Source organism: Lynx canadensis, chromosome D1 (assembly GCF_007474595.2).
Source record: "Lynx canadensis isolate LIC74 chromosome D1, mLynCan4.pri.v2, whole genome shotgun sequence".
NCBI lineage: Eukaryota > Metazoa > Chordata > Mammalia > Carnivora > Felidae > Lynx > Lynx canadensis.
Window position 1 is genome coordinate 41,440,822 of NC_044312.2, and position 15,738 is coordinate 41,456,559.

The window sequence follows — 15,738 nt, forward strand, 5'->3', positions numbered from 1 at the left end:
ATGTGTCACGTTGATTGATTTATGAATTTTGAACCACTTTTGCATCCCAGGAATAAATCCCACTTGATTGTGGTGGATGATTTTTTTAATGTATTGTTGGATTTAGTTTGCTAATATTTTGTTGAGGATTTTTACATCTGTGTTAATCAGACATACTGACCTGTAGTTTCCTTTTGTTGGAGTGTCCTTCTGGTTTTGGTATAGGGTAATGCTATCCTCATAGAATGATTTCTGATGCTTTTATCCCTCTTATATTTTTGGAATAGTTTGAGAAGAATAGATATTAATTCTTCTTTAAAAGTTTAGTAGAATTCACTTGTGAAGCCATCTGGTCCTGGACTTTTGTTTGTTGGGAAGTTTTTGATTACTGATTCAGTTTATTGCTGGTAATCAGTCTGTTCAAATTTTCTACTTATTCCTTAGTTTTGTAAAGTTATATGGTTTTATAAATTTATCTGTTTCTTCTAGGTTGTCCAATTTGTTGGCATATAATTTTTCATAATATTCAGTTAGAATCTTTTGCATTTATCTGGTGTTAGTTATTTCTCCTGTTTCATTTCTGATATTGTTTAATTGAGTCCTTTCTCTCTCTCTGTCTCTCTGTCTCGCTTTGATGAGTTTGAATAAATGTCTATCAATTTTGCTGATCTTTTCAAAGAAACAGTTCCTGGTTTCATTGATTTGTTTTATTATTTTAGTTTCTGTATCATTTATTTTTGCTCCCACATTTATCATTTCCTTTCTTCTTCTGCTTTTGGGTTTTGTTTGTTCTTTTTCTAGCTTCTTAGGCATAAAGTTAGGTTATTTGAGTATTGTTTCCTGAGGTAGGCCTGTATTGCTATAAACTTCCCTCTTATAACAACTTTTGTGGCATCCCAAAGGTTTTGGACCACTATGTTTTAATTTCCATTTGTCTTCATGTATTTTTTTAAATTTTTTTTAACGTTTTATTTATTTTTGAGACAGGGAGAGACAGAGCATGAACAGGGGAGGGTCAGAGAGAGAGGGAGACACAGAATCTGAAACAGGCTCCAGGCTCTGAGCTGTCAGCACAGAGCCCGACACAGGGCTTGAACTCACGGACCGCGAGATCATGACCTGAGCCGAAGTCGGACGCTTAACCAACTGAGCCACCCAGGCGCCCATGTCCTCATGTATTTTTTGATTGCCTCTTTGATTTCTAAGTTGACCCACTCATTGTTTAGTAGGATGTTATTTAACCTCCATGTATTTGTGTGTTTTCCAGAGTCTGTCTTGTGGTTGATTTCTATTTTCACATAATTGTGGTAAGAAATGATGACTTCAATCTTTTTGAATTTATTAAGACTTGTTTTGTGGCCTAATATGTGTCTTTCCTGGAGAATGTTTCATTTGCACTTGAGGAGAATTTATATAGTGCTGTTTTTAGGTGGAATGTTCTGAATATATCTGTTAAATTCATCTGGTTCAATGTGTCATTCAAAACCACTCTTCCCTTACTTGATTTTCTGTTTGGATGATTTGTCTATTGATGTAAGTGGGGTATTAAAGTCCCCTACTATTATTGAATTACTATCAATTAATGCCTTTATGTTTGTTATTAGTTGCTTTATGTATTTGGGTGCTCCCATGTTGGCTGCATAAGTATTTGCAATTATTATATCTTATTGTTGGATTGTTCCCTTTATGATTATATAGTGTCCTTCTTTATCTCTTATTACAGTCTTTGTTTTAAAGTCTACTTTATATCGTATAAATGTTGCTACCCTGGCTTTCTTTTCACACCCATTTGCATGATAAATGTTTTCCCATCCCTTTACTTTCAATCTGCTTGTGTCTTTTGATATGAAATATGTCTTTTATAGGCAGCATATCGATGGTTCTTGGCTTTATTTATTTATTTTTTTGTATTCTTTCCATCACCCTATCTTTTGATTGAAAGATTTGTCCATTTACATTGACAGTAATCATTTGATAGTTATGTCCTTATTGGCATTTTGTTATTTGTTTTATAATTGTTTTTATAGTTCTTTTCTGTACCCTTCTCTTGTTCTTCTCTCACAGTTTGCTGGATTTCTTTAATGATATACTTGCATTCCTTTCTGTTTATTCTTTGCATATCTATTGCTGGTTTTTGATTTGTGGTTACCATTAGGTTTGTATATAATATCTTCTGCATATAACAGTCTATGTTAAGTTGATGTTTGCTTAGGTTTGAACCCATTCTTTACTCCTCTTCCCCTCACATTTTAGGTATATGTTATCATAGTTTATATCCTTTTATGTTGTGAAATTCTTAACTGATTTTTATAGATACACACTTTTGTGTTTCCTACTTTTCTTAATCCTACTTATGATCTTCCCTTTCCACTCAAAGAGTCCCCATTAACATTTCTTGTAGCGTTGGCCTAATGGTCATGAATTCCTTTAAATTTTGTTTGCCTGGAAAATTATTTATCTCTCCATGTATTCTGACAGATAGCCTTGTTTGATATACTATTCTTGGCTCCACTTTTTTTTTTTTTTTTTTTTTTAACTTTTGGCACTTTGAATATATCATGCCACTCCCTTTGGCCTGCAAAGTTTCTTTTGTAAAATCAGCTTATAGGCATATGAGGTTTCCCTTGTATGTAACTGTTTTCTTTTTTCTTTTTAAAAAATGTTTTATTGTTTATTTTTTCAGAGAGAGAGGCAGAGCATGAACAGGGAGGGGCAGACACACACACACACACACCCACACACACAGAATCCGAAGCAGCTCCAGGCTCCGAGCTGTCAGCACAGAGCCTGATGCAAGGCTTGAACTCATGAACCGTGAGATCATGACCTGAGCTGAAGTCAGACACTCAACTGACTGAGCCACCCAGGTGCCCCAACTCTTTTCTTTTCTCTTGCTGCTTTAAAATTTTTCTTTATCATTACATTTGCAATTTTAATTACTTTGTGTCTTAATGTGGGCCTCTTTGGGTTGATTTTGTTAGAGGATCTCTGTGCCTCTTGGACCTAGATTTCTGTTTCCTTCCCAAGATTCAGGGAATTTTCAGTTATTTCTTTAAATATGTTTTGTGGCCTTTTTTCTCTCTCTATTTCTTCTGTGATTCCTTGATGCAAATGTTATTAAGCTCGATGGTGTTGCTGAGTTCCCTAAGTCTATTTTCATTTATTATTATTTTTTCTCTCTCTTCTTCAGACTGATTGCTTTCCATTAGTTTGTTCCCAGGTAATGATCTGTTCTTGTACTTTCTCTAGTCTAGTATTTATTTCATATAGTGTATTTTTAATTTCATTTATTGACTTCTTCATCTCTGGTTCATTTTTATGTGTTCTCTTTGTTAAGAGTCTCAGTGAGGTCCTCCACTCTTTTCTTAATTCCAGTGAGTATCTATATGACCATTACTTTTTTTTCTTTTGTTTTAGGGAGAGAGAGAGAGAGAGCAAGAGAGAGAGAGAGCGCGAGAGAGAGCAAGCCGGGGAGATGGGCAGAGGGAGGGAGAGAGAATCTCAAATTGGCTCCATGCTCAATGTGGAGCCCAATGTGGGGCTCAATTCCACAATCCTGGGATAATGACCTGAGCCAAAATCAAGAGTTGGATGTTCAACCAGCTGAACTACCCAGACAGCCCTATGACCATTGCTTTAAATCTCTGTCAGGAATATTACTTGTCTCTGTTTTGTTTAGTTCTCCTGCTGTAATTTTGTTCTGTTCTTTCATGTGGGCCATATTTCTCTATGTACTCACTTTGTCTAACTTTCTGTGTCAGTTTCTTTTTTTGTTTTAAATTTTATTTTGAGAGAGAGAGAGAGAGAGAAAGAGGGAGGGACGGAGGGAGAGAGAGATTGGGAGAAGGGGCCGAGAGAGAGGGAGAGAGAAAATCCTAAGCAGAACTGTGAAAACCATGAGATCATGACCTGAGCCAAAATCAAGAGTCAGACACTTAACCGACTAAGCCACCCAGGACCCCCCACCCCTTTCTATTTGTTAGGAAAGTCAGCGATGTTTCATGCTCTTGAAAGTAGTGGCCTTATGAAGAGTAGGTCCTGTAGTGTCCATAGTGCAATGTCCTCTAGTCATCAAAACCTGATGCTTCAGGGGAGTCATCTATGTGTGTTCCATGTGTCCAGTTGTTGTGCCTGAGCTACTTTCTCCTTCAGTGCAGTCATCTGCAATGGCCCTCTTTACCTGTTTTGAGGTTCCTGTGTTGTTAGCAGGTCAGTCTGGAGCCACCTTGGGGTTAAGTTGAGTTAGACCAGGTGTTTGCCAGAGTTGTGGTATCACAGAACTGCAGGAGAATATGTGGGTAGGCATGCTGCTATAGCAAGGTCTGAGGTGGAGGGAGGGGACCTGTAGCTGCAGGGACCAAGGTGGGCTACGTTGGAGGGGTGGATCCACAGAAGCATGCAGGGGCTGGATGTTAACAAGATTTACCAGGGTCTGCCATGGAATGGGACTGGATCTGAGGCTCAACTGGAGGGGATGTGTCCACAGGAGAACATGGGGGTGGGTTTGAGCTGTTAGCAAGTTAGGTAGGGGGTTTTGGCACTGTGTTGGTTCCTACAGGTGTCCATGTATGTAGGCTTGGAAGGCGGAGGGTGGAAATCGTACCTACAAGCTCCTTTTTCCTAGAGAAGTCTCCCAATGACCTCTGCCCCTCCAGATGAGCTCTGAAATTAGCACACAAATCTCCCTCCTGTATTCCCCAGGTATTTTTCAAACTGCTGTTTCTATGCTGTGTTTCTGTGAGGCTGTTTATTATGCTGTCTCTTTAAGTGAAGGGACTCAGTTTTCTCTTGCCCTCCCTGCTTTCCCATGAGCCTGCTGATTTTTCAAGTGTCAGATTTTAAGCCCTGATGATTGCAAGAACTCAAGAAACTTGGCCCCTCTGGTTTTAAAAGTGAAATGTTATGAGGATTCATCCTCCCTGTGTAGGCTTCCTGGTGTGAGAGTGTGTTTCTCTCCCATCTGTATGCCTGCAGTGTTTCTTCCTCCCAGGAACAGTGCTGGTGGTCCATTTAGCTCCTGATGTGTACCCGCCCTTCCTATTCTTTTGGATGTAGCCTCTTGTCTGCATTTAGCTGTGGAGAGTTTCTTCTGCCAGTCTTTGGGTCATTTTCTGGGTTATTTACACGGATGTGGCTGTTATCTAAGTATATCCATGGAACAATATGAGCTTAGGGGGCCTCCTACTTTGCCATCTTCCCCAGGAGTGTCAAGCTGATAGCATTTTTTGAATTTTAGAAACAGCCTATGTCATACTTGAAAATACTGTTCCAGCTCATTTATGAAGTAACTCAGAAGAGTGTCAGTTTTGAGTCCTATCCAGAGCAAGAGATGGCTTTCCAACAAGGTAAGAGAAGTTCTGCCTTTTGGACCACAAGACCTAGTAGATCCAATGTTACTAAAGGTGTTGGCCTCAGATGAGGAGGCTGAGTGCAATTTTTGGCAATGCCTGAGGAAATTCATAGCACACACTGATGAGTTCTAGAGCAAGAGCATGTCATTTATGGCAAGAACTAATCACTTTTCAAAATGTGCTTCCTGTTGTGCTGTTGGGTCTTAATAGAGACCAAATACTTGATCACCGAATGTTAAGTGACTGTGTAGCTGGAGTTTCCTGTTAAGAATATTGTCAGAACAAATCATGAGTTTGGATAGGCAGAGTCCATTGTCTGACACAAGTGATAATTAGTGCTCAGGCCTAAGCAGGTCTGGAAAATATGGTGATCTACTTGAATAGGTAGCATAGAATCCATAGCTATCTGCATCTGTTGCATTGACATCTCTCCCTTAGCTTATGTTTGTAGCCTGTCAGGCTCTCTATGGCCTGAAGGAAAAGTAACCAATCTGGGCTTTACACATTATTCCTTGCCTTGTGCAATAAATTTCCTTGTTTGTGGCCCAGGAGTTAGATCTTCTACCTGTATCTATGAAACTGCAGCAGAAGTCAAATCAAATACTAGATCCAATAATATATAATATAATATAATATAATATAATATAATATAATATAATATATAATATATATGTTATAATATATAATAATATATAATATATATAATAATATATATATGTAATTGTGTATGTGTACCTACATATTTGCAAATATATGTAATAAGTATTTATATATATGTATATACACAGACATGATTATCTCTAGATTATAATTTCACAAGTATTAATTTCCATCATTTTAGTCTTATTTTATTTTCACAATTGACATATTATTTGCAATCAAGAATAAAGCAATAAGTATACTTCTTTTAAAAGTTCTTTTTAATTTATTAAAAAGAGAGAATTTGTTAAAAAAGAGAGAGAGAACATGCAAGTGAGAAACAGAGTGCTCTGCACCCACTCAGATGTGAAAAACAATGGTGAAGGGAACTTCTCTTAGTGGGCAGAGCATTGAAGTTACCTGGCCATCAACTTTCTGTTGAGGGATGGTCCAAGGTATGGAAATAATAACATATTCATGGGAAGTAGCAAATGACTCAGCTAGTTGGTCAGCAGCCTAGAAAGAGGAAGATACATGTCAAGCAGATCTAGGGAAGAGGTGAATGCATGGACCTATAGGAGTGGACACAAAATGTGTGGATCTTTGTGTTTCATGAAAATGTCCATTGGAGATTGTGCAGGCAGATTCTAAGATGGCCCCAGTGATATCTGTCTCCTGTTATCAATGTCCTGTATAATCCCCTTCTCTTTACTGTGGGCTGGCCTGGCTACTATATCTAGCTAGTATATTGTGGCAAAGGTGATACAGTGTTACTTAAAGATTATGTCACATAAGAAAGTTACTTCCATCTTACTAGCAGTTTCTCTCTATCTTGCTGGTTTTGATAAAGCAAACTACCATAGTCGGGGGGGGGGGGGCATGTGGCAAGAAACTGAAGGCAGTCTCTCACCAACAGCCAGCAAGGAATCAAGACCATCTGTGTGACTACTGCAAGGAACTGAGTCCTACCAACAACCACTAGGGCTTGGAGACATACCCTTCCCTATGAGACATAGCCTTCACATGAGCTTCCTGCCCTGGCAGAGACCTTGTTGCAGAGGACCCATGTAAGCAGTGTCCAAATACCTAACTCACAGAAGCTGAAATAATAAATGTATATTGTTTTAAACTGAGAAGTTTGGGGGATAATTTGTTACACAGCAATCAATAACTAATACAGAGAACATATATCACTTGAAACATTGAAAAACTGTGTGGATAGGATGACTCTTCCTGGTAATGCCAGCCAGCTTCTGTCCTTAGCCACCCACAAGTGCACAATGGGTCAGTGATAGAGTAGTCAGAGTGCTACAGATGGAGAATATGCTCCCTCTCATCACAGCTCACCTAACACTACTGGTGCTTGATGTCTGACCTGTCACAGCAGAGGTGAAGCTGAGCCTTCATATGGTACTGTCCCTAAGGGACACCAAACAGCTACTCAAGCCATTTGAGTTGAGAGTGCTGAATTACATGCCTATGCCTTGCATTCAGAGTTTTTAAGTCAAAGACTATGAGCATTCTCTATAAAACTTAGCTAATAGCAAGACTAATTACTAAGTATATCTCCTACTTATTATATTCATCCTTTGTTCCCTGAAACTTTGCTATTAAAATGTTTTGGCCTCTTAACTTTTACTGACAGATTGGCCCTATAATTGGAATCACTTTCCTAAAGGCATCACAGAATTGCTATTCCTTCAATTTAATTAAGCAACTATGAAATCCCAGCAACTCTAATTAAGGAGGAGTACAAATACGATGATTTGGATTGAAAGAACCTAGGAGAATGGATAGAATGTGATTTTGTCATAATCATACAGACCTCTCTGGAGTACTGGCTATTGATTTATTCTACTCAGTGAAGAGCAACACTTTGTTCTTTTGTGGCCATTACCCTAAGCAAAACCCTTTTGAAACCAGCTAGGTGTACAAGTATTATTTCTGATTCTAAGGCTGAAGAATTTAACTTTGAAAGCCCTATGTTAGAGGCTAAAGGCTATCTATGTAATTCTAGAGCTGATAATTGATTATAGGACTCTAGTTCCTCACCATTAGTCACATTGCTTTCACCCTCAGTTTATTCATCATCAGTTCCCATTGATATAGGCACTATACAAAACATACATCAAAATGGGACCTTGTTCTCAAGGACCTACCTTGGCAGCATGTAGAATCTATATCAAATAAATTGCAGAGATCATTTTCCATATCATCTAGGTCCTAAGGCTCTGTTCCTTATTTTTGTTTCTTTATACTTAACAATGAAAACAGCAGCTTCAAATGCTTTCAGGAATAGAGCGTTTAAAAATTAATTAATACCTATTATTCACAAAACACTATGTTAGAGATACATAAAATGTGAAATCTTCCCACAAGAAAGTTTTAGGCAAGCCAGCAAACTAGTACAATAGAAGACAGGATGATGTAGGTTTTGTTAGAATCCCTTCCCAGAGTCTCCAGAAAGACAGAAACATGACAGATGAATTAGAGAGCCATAGAAAATGGAAACCATCTTGATGTCTAGAGAACATTTTGATTAGTAGTGACCATATTTTCACTGCCAGTGATGCACTTTATTATATTTTTTCTTTTCCTCAGCTCACATTAAAAAAAAAAAACTTGCCTATCAAGCAGATTAATTAACAAATGATTAATGAATGCAGTATCATTGCTTGGCAATCAAATACAGCTAAGCAAAACTTGTTTATAGGATGGGGGAATATTTGATGGCCAAGGAGAGTAAGTGGACATGGAAGACAGTGAAGTCATGAGGAGAGAGAGAAAGGGTATTTAAGGAGATAAGACCCCTCAGGAAATGAGAGGGATTCTATACAATGGTTGGAGGTGGCACAGTAAAGATCTCTGAGAGGTGATCCTTTGGGAAAAATGAGAAGATGGTGGAGAGAGAAAAGCATGTTGTCAGGATGAGGGTGATGAAGTGGTAAGGATGGGAGTTAGGGAGGGTGTTCCTCCTAGGGCAGGGAGAGGGACACTGAGGAGGTTAGAGTCAGATGGCCACAATATCCTCAGGCCAGAAGCAATTCTATTTGAGAAAATGAAGGAGGAAGGGTGTAGGCTAGGGACTCAAAACAAACGGACACGGTCTAGGAAGCTTGTTGACAGACTTGGTACACGAGCATTTAGGGAAAAGAAAAGGGATCAGTGGACCCCATTAGGAGTCTAGCAGAGATGGGCTATTATTCTGAAGCCAATCAACTGAGTACTTTGAGTTTTGTCAACAACCCTGAGCATTCTGGGAGAAGTACTAGAAGATCAGCTGCCTGGGGCCTGGGGAAGGAACAGTTGCTTAATGCTAAGAGTGTAAGAGAATCTGGGGTAAAGCGGAATATTTGCAGGGACTCCAAGTTCTGGAGAGGCATAGTATGAGAAGAGAGTTGGTAGAGTGAAATGACAGGGAGGTGACAAGAAATGGGAATTTCCTATGATGGTAGAGGTTGGGTTCAGAGAGTAGGAGAAATAGAACAGGATGTTGGGGGGATTTACAGCAGACATTTCCTGTCTGAAGGGGGCATGTGTGGGTGCTGGCATGATGTGGAGGTGGAGATCTCTGAGGTTCAGCAAGTTCATGAATTGTGAGCCTAGGGTGCCTTTAGAGGATCATTTACAGGGATGCTGAGGTTGCTCAGGTGGCTGGCATTATAAAGAGACAAATGGACATCTTCTTTCTACTGCAGAGTGATCTTGTGGAAACACTTTTAAACCAGAGTCCTGATTGTACCATAGACCAAGCCTGTGACTTCAGATAAAGGCCTTTTTTTTTCTCCTTTATTTGCTTTCTTTTCCTTTGCTTCATTCCTTTCCTCCCTCCCTCCCTCTCTCCCTTCCTTTCCTCCTTCCTTCTTCTGTTTTTTTTGAAAACATTTTATTTTTGAATACTTTTAAATTTTCAAAAAAATTTAAAAGATGATGCAGAGTTTTCATATACTCATGTCAAATTTACATCTTATATTACATTACATATTTGTCACAATTCTGATCTGATTTTGATACATCATTATTAACTAAAGTCCATACTTTATTCCAATTTTCTTAGCTCATATCTTATGTCTTTTTTTTTCCTGTTCCAGGATTCTATGCAGGATAATACATTACATTTAATCATCCTGTTTCCTTAGGTTCCTCTTGGCTGTGAGTTTCTCTGACTTTCCTTGTTTCTAATGACCCTGACATTTGTGGAGGCTACTGGTCAGGTATTTTGTCTATTGTCCCACTACTGGGATTTGTCTAATTTTTTTTTTTTTTTCATTATGAGAGTGAGGATTTGGGCTTTGCAAGGAATTCGACAGAACTTAAGTGCCATTGTCAACACATCATATCAAAGGTGCATGCTATCAGTATGTCCTATGTGTGTCACGGTTGATCCTGAGGTAGTTTTTGTCAAGTTTCTATTCTGTAAATTGCCCCCTGCCCCGGTTTCCACACTCAACTCTTTGGAAGGAAATAACTCAGCTCACTCTTAAGTAATGGAAGTTATGTTCCACTTCTGGGAGAGCAGAGTATCTGTATAAATTATCTGGAATCTTTTTTGATAAAGTTTATTCATTTATTTTGAGAGAGAGAGAGAGGGGAATCAGGTTAGGGGCAGAGAGAAGGGGGAGACAGAGAATCTCAGGCAGGCTCTGTGCCAACAGCAGAGCCTGATGCAGGGCTTGAACTTACTAACCATGAGATCATGACCTGAGCAGAAATCAAGAGTTAGATGCTTAACTGACTGAGCCACCCAGGCACTCTTGGAATTCTGCACAGGGATATGTGTCTATTCTCTCCTATTTATTTATTTATTTATTTATTTATTTATTTATTATTCATATCAGCATGAATTAATGGATATTTATTTTATTCTTTGAGTTATAGTCCAATACCACTTTATTGTTTTGCTGAAACTGTTTCCCTTTTGGCTATTAGAAGCTTTTTCAGTGGGTTCCTATGTCCCTTTGACATACCTCCATCATTTTCTGTTGGTTTGTTTGTTTGTTTTGAGCATTTCCTTACTTCCTGGCACTACACTGTGCTACTGATTCACCCAGTATATTTCCTATCCCAATCCTTTCTCCAAGGAGCCCTGGTTCCTTTTATTGGAGAATGGAATTTGAAACTAAGACCTCTGTGTTAAATATACTTATTGCTACTGAATATCAAAATTATTACTGCCGTTTGTATGGACTTTCGTGTGTGAACTGGATCTTGTATTCCTCTCCAGCCTTAACTTCACTGATCCTCTCTGTTAATCCTTAGGTTCAGCCTCACTGGCCTTCCTGTCATTATTGGAAGGCCCAGTGCTTCTTCCAGCCACAGTGACTTGTATACTGTTCTCTGTACTAAATCTTACTGACTTGCTTTACTTCTTAACTATCTTTGCCTCGTTAATTCCTGCTTACTCTTTAAATATCCCCCTTTTAGGGAGTGCTTCCAAAACACCCATTTCAACCCAATTAGACTAATATCCCCTTAGAATACACCTTCATAAGCTCCTGTAATTTTCCTTAAACTTATCATATTTTGCAGTTATGTATCAATTTGTTTAATTATTTTATTAGTGTCTGCTTAAATCAGTAAGCTATAAGAGATTGTATCTATGTTCTCACCATTATATTCACAGCATTGAGCACACCTATAGCACATCTTTTCACTGCAAAGGTTTACATAGAAAGTTGAAATTCATTAATGCCTGCATGGAACTTAATATATTGATGTAGAATGTCGAACTGGGCATCACTATGTTCCCCTTCAACAGTGTGGTATGATGGAATGTAACAAATGAAAGAGCCAAATCGATCTGATTGTATCTTCCCTCTATTACTTTCTTGCTCTGTGATCTTGGGCAAGTGACCTATCTTTGCTGAGCCTCAGATTTCTCATTTGTAAAATGGGGATAATAACTTCACCCATAGTTGGGTCAGAGTAAGGAATAAATTCCGTGATCTGTATGAAATGTGTAGCACAAATGCTTCACACAGGCAGGTGTTCAATTAAGAGTAGCCATTATTAAGAAGCATATAGAAACTAGTAAGTAACAGGATTTGGAGACAGACACATGTGGTTTTTAGTTTCTACTACTATTTGCCAGCTATCCCATTTTAGTCAAGTTGCATGTGCTCTCTAAGCCTCAGTATCCTTAGGTGTAAAATAAGCATACTATCTATTATTGTGAAAGGTTGTTTAGAGGAAGAAGCATAAAAACAGATTGAACCTGCCCCTGCACTCAGAGTATGCTTGTGGGCTGGATGACTTGGATGTCTTCTAAGGGCATGACCAAGGAACACAGGTGTTTGTTGGTGACCTCTGCTTTGTTTAGTGAGACATGCAAATTGAGGGTGAGAAATGGATGGTTTGGTACAATAGAGAGGATATATTCTAGAGACTGAGCAAGGGTGAGGGGTGGAGAGCAGTGTCAGGGAGATGAGGATCTTGAATGAGGATGTACTTGGGAGAGGGAAGAGGTATTAAGTAGTGATGGTAATAATGTTCTGCTACGTGGTGTAACTTTCTCTTGATTTCCAAAGAAATAGTCCATAACATCTCCATTATTCACTAATTCTTTTGATTGAGAAGGAACACACCAGTGAGTCTGCTCTCAATGTGCACCAGCAATTAAGAGGAGAGATTGCCCAGGGGTCTGGGTTCCAACCCAGATTGCACTAATTCCTTCTAATTTGGGGGTTCTGAGATTCTATATCTGTTCTGGCATATGGATTACTGGAAGGATAGGATGAAATAGAGATCTAGAGAAGCCGCTGAAATATAAATTGATAAATATATGTAAATAAATACTTCTCCTTTAGTACTTACCTGAAGACCCAGAAAATTCAGAATCATAAAATATAGATAGACTGCAGTAAAACATTCTGAAAATTTCCAGCAACTTTCTCACTTGAACTCTGTCTCATGTTATCAACTTTCCTAACCATCTCCTAACATCAGACTCTCATGAGGGCAGGGCAGTGCCACTCATGTAATCAATCAACAAATATCGATTTAGTGCCCACTGTATGGCAGGAACCAATCTTGTGGCTAGGGATACATCAATGGGCAAGATTTGCAGAGTGTTGATTGAGTTTCCATTCCAGTGTTTGCTAGTGCTGAGTGGGGGCAACAGGCAATAAACAAACAGACAAATGGGCAAGACAGTATAGATTACTAATCATCACTATGCCTGGTACATTAATATATTCCCTGAAACAATGTCTGGCATTTAGTAGGTTCTCAGTAATTATCTGCTGACTAAAATGTGTAAATGCATATTTGAAAAATCATTTCCTCTTAGTTTAATATTCTGCTTTTTTCAACTGATAACAATCTTGAGCTAATATGTTTTATCTCAAAGATGCATTTTAATAATGTTTTTGTTGTTGTCGTTGTTAATTCTGGACCAGAAAAAAACACTCAAATGGAGCATTGGTAAAACCAGGGGGAAGTTGTTTGGGGATCAAAAGCTGTGGGTCACCTTTTAGCTTACATTTATTGTGGCACCTTCTCTTTTTGAACTCAGTGTCCATTTTTTTTCAGGCAGATGAGGTAATATAGTGTTAGTAATAAGTGAAGGGAATTATAAACTTATTTTATGATAGCTAATTCCGAACTGTTTCAACATCATTCAGGTCATTATTTAATCTGTCTAACACAAGCTTGCCAAAGATTTAATTCAACTATGTAGACAACTCAGTCAGATGAATTATTTGCTTAAATGCTTGCTAAGTAAGATTGTAAAAATAAAACCTTAAGGGACCTCTTGAGGAGATCAGATATTTTATAAGGACTTAAGATTCTTGATAAAAATGTAATTCTTTGCAAATTCTCCGTGGGCTCAAATAATAACTATCTTCTAAGACTTCAACTCCGTATAATACTGTGTAGTGCTGAAGAGTGTACAGGGCAAACAAATGGTTTTTGAAAGATATATCTCTTTCTCACTTCCTTTAGACCATAATTTGGCTACTTGATTTAAAAAAAATTTTTTTTAATGTTTATTTATTTTTGAGACAGAGACAGACAGAGCATGAACGGGGGAGGGTCATAGAGAGAGGGAGACACAGAATCTGAAGCAGGCTCCGGGCTCCGAGCTGTCAGCACAGAGCCCAACGTGGGGCTTGAACTCACGGGCCATGAGATCTTAACCTGAGCTGAAGTTGGACGCTTAACTGACTGTGGCTACTTGATTTTTATAAAAGCAGTAATTGTCAATAAAGGATGTGGTAGAATTTAATCTAGTATTTGCGTAATTAAAAAAGTTTGATGATAATATAGCATAATGAGAATTGAAGAATAATTCTAATTTTTAGAAAGATAACAGACTATTTGTTTATACTGATTAGTTTCAGTATACTCTAAATTCTGAGGGAGGAGGGAACAAAGCTTGTGTGGCATATGGGACTGAGAATCAGGTATCATCAGCTCTTTCAATAACAAGCTACATTGCTTTGGGTGAATGAAAAAGTTATTTACCTTCTCTGACTCTACATTCCAAAGCTGCAAAATGTGAGGTATAGAAGGAATGGTACATACTTTCCTTCTAGTTCTAATATTGGATGATCTTTTTGATACTTGAATTTAGTGTTTTAATTGGGGAACTAGGAAAGAACCATTTCTTTAATATAGAAGTAAGAGTTTCTGATAAATTAAACACAATATGATATAACTCATTGTGTGTCCTATATCACTGTACTTAAAATATTCTGACTTAATTTAAGCTTTTTCTTCCTCATGATATGCATGCAATTTGTCTTCTGGCTATTAAATACCAATTTAAGTTAGAAACTTCTCATTTTTAAATTCTTATGAATTAATTATCATTCTCTTAATAAATTATTGGAAAGTAATGACTCAGAAATATAAAAACAGGTCTAAAGTATCTACATAAATTTTCTAGTTTAGCATTTCCCAAAATTGCACAGGATGAGATTTTTGCTGCTAGCCATGAAGGAGAAACTAATCTGAGACTGTGAACAATGAGAACATTGTACAAAGTCCATGAAACAATTGTGTTCAGACATTGGACAAGAAAGAGGCTTTGCAGGCTGCGACCCCTAAGAAAAGGGAGACACATGAGGTATATACTGTGATTGCTTTGGTTTTCTGCCTGGAGGCCATTTAAGAGCCATGGCATGGGCAAAGAAGTAAGGCACAGCATGGTATCTTGCTGAGTTGTGAAATGAGAAATTTACTGGGTGGACTTACTAAAAGATTAGATTCTACAGTAGAAAAGATTGCTGAACTGGAAATCAGTAACAAAAAACCCCAAAGGTAGCATAGTGAGAAAAAAGAATTAAAAATGTTTTTTAACTTGTTTTTAAATGTTTATTTATTTTTGAAAGAAAGCATGAACAGGAGAGGGGCAGAGAGAGAGGGGGTGGGCAGAGGATCTGAAGTAGGCTTTGTGCTGGTAGTAGTGAGCCCCATGTGGGGCTCAAACTCACCAACAGTGAGATCATGACCTGAGTCAAATCGGACACTCAACAGACTGAGCCATCCAGGTGCCCCAGATTTACAAATTTTAAGAGAGTCTCAGTCATCTGATAGACAATACCCAGGAGTTTAGCTTTGCCAATGTGTAATTGAAATTCAAGGAGGAGGGTGTAGAAAAAAATCTAGTAAAAAACAGTTGAAAAGTTTTCCATATCTGATGAAAACTATAAACACACAAATCCAAAAATTTCATTGAACTTCTAGCAGGATATATACCAGAAAACCAATGAAAAATTACATAAAGGAAAAAAAAAAGATAAGAATGTGTTCATACTTCCTATCC

The 15,738-nt window shown here is 38.0% G+C and overlaps 1 long non-coding RNA gene across 1 annotated transcript; it reads right to left on the reverse strand.

The window, feature by feature from the left end:
• Positions 1-116: 116 nt before the first annotated feature.
• Positions 117-14,502, reverse strand: LOC115525697. The gene is made up of 3 exons (XR_003972437.1): positions 14,492-14,502; positions 7,808-7,810; positions 117-231 (listed from the first exon to the last, which is right to left on the reverse strand). It is a non-coding gene; the product is annotated as an uncharacterized LOC115525697 (long non-coding RNA).
• Positions 14,503-15,738: the final 1,236 nt, after the last annotated feature.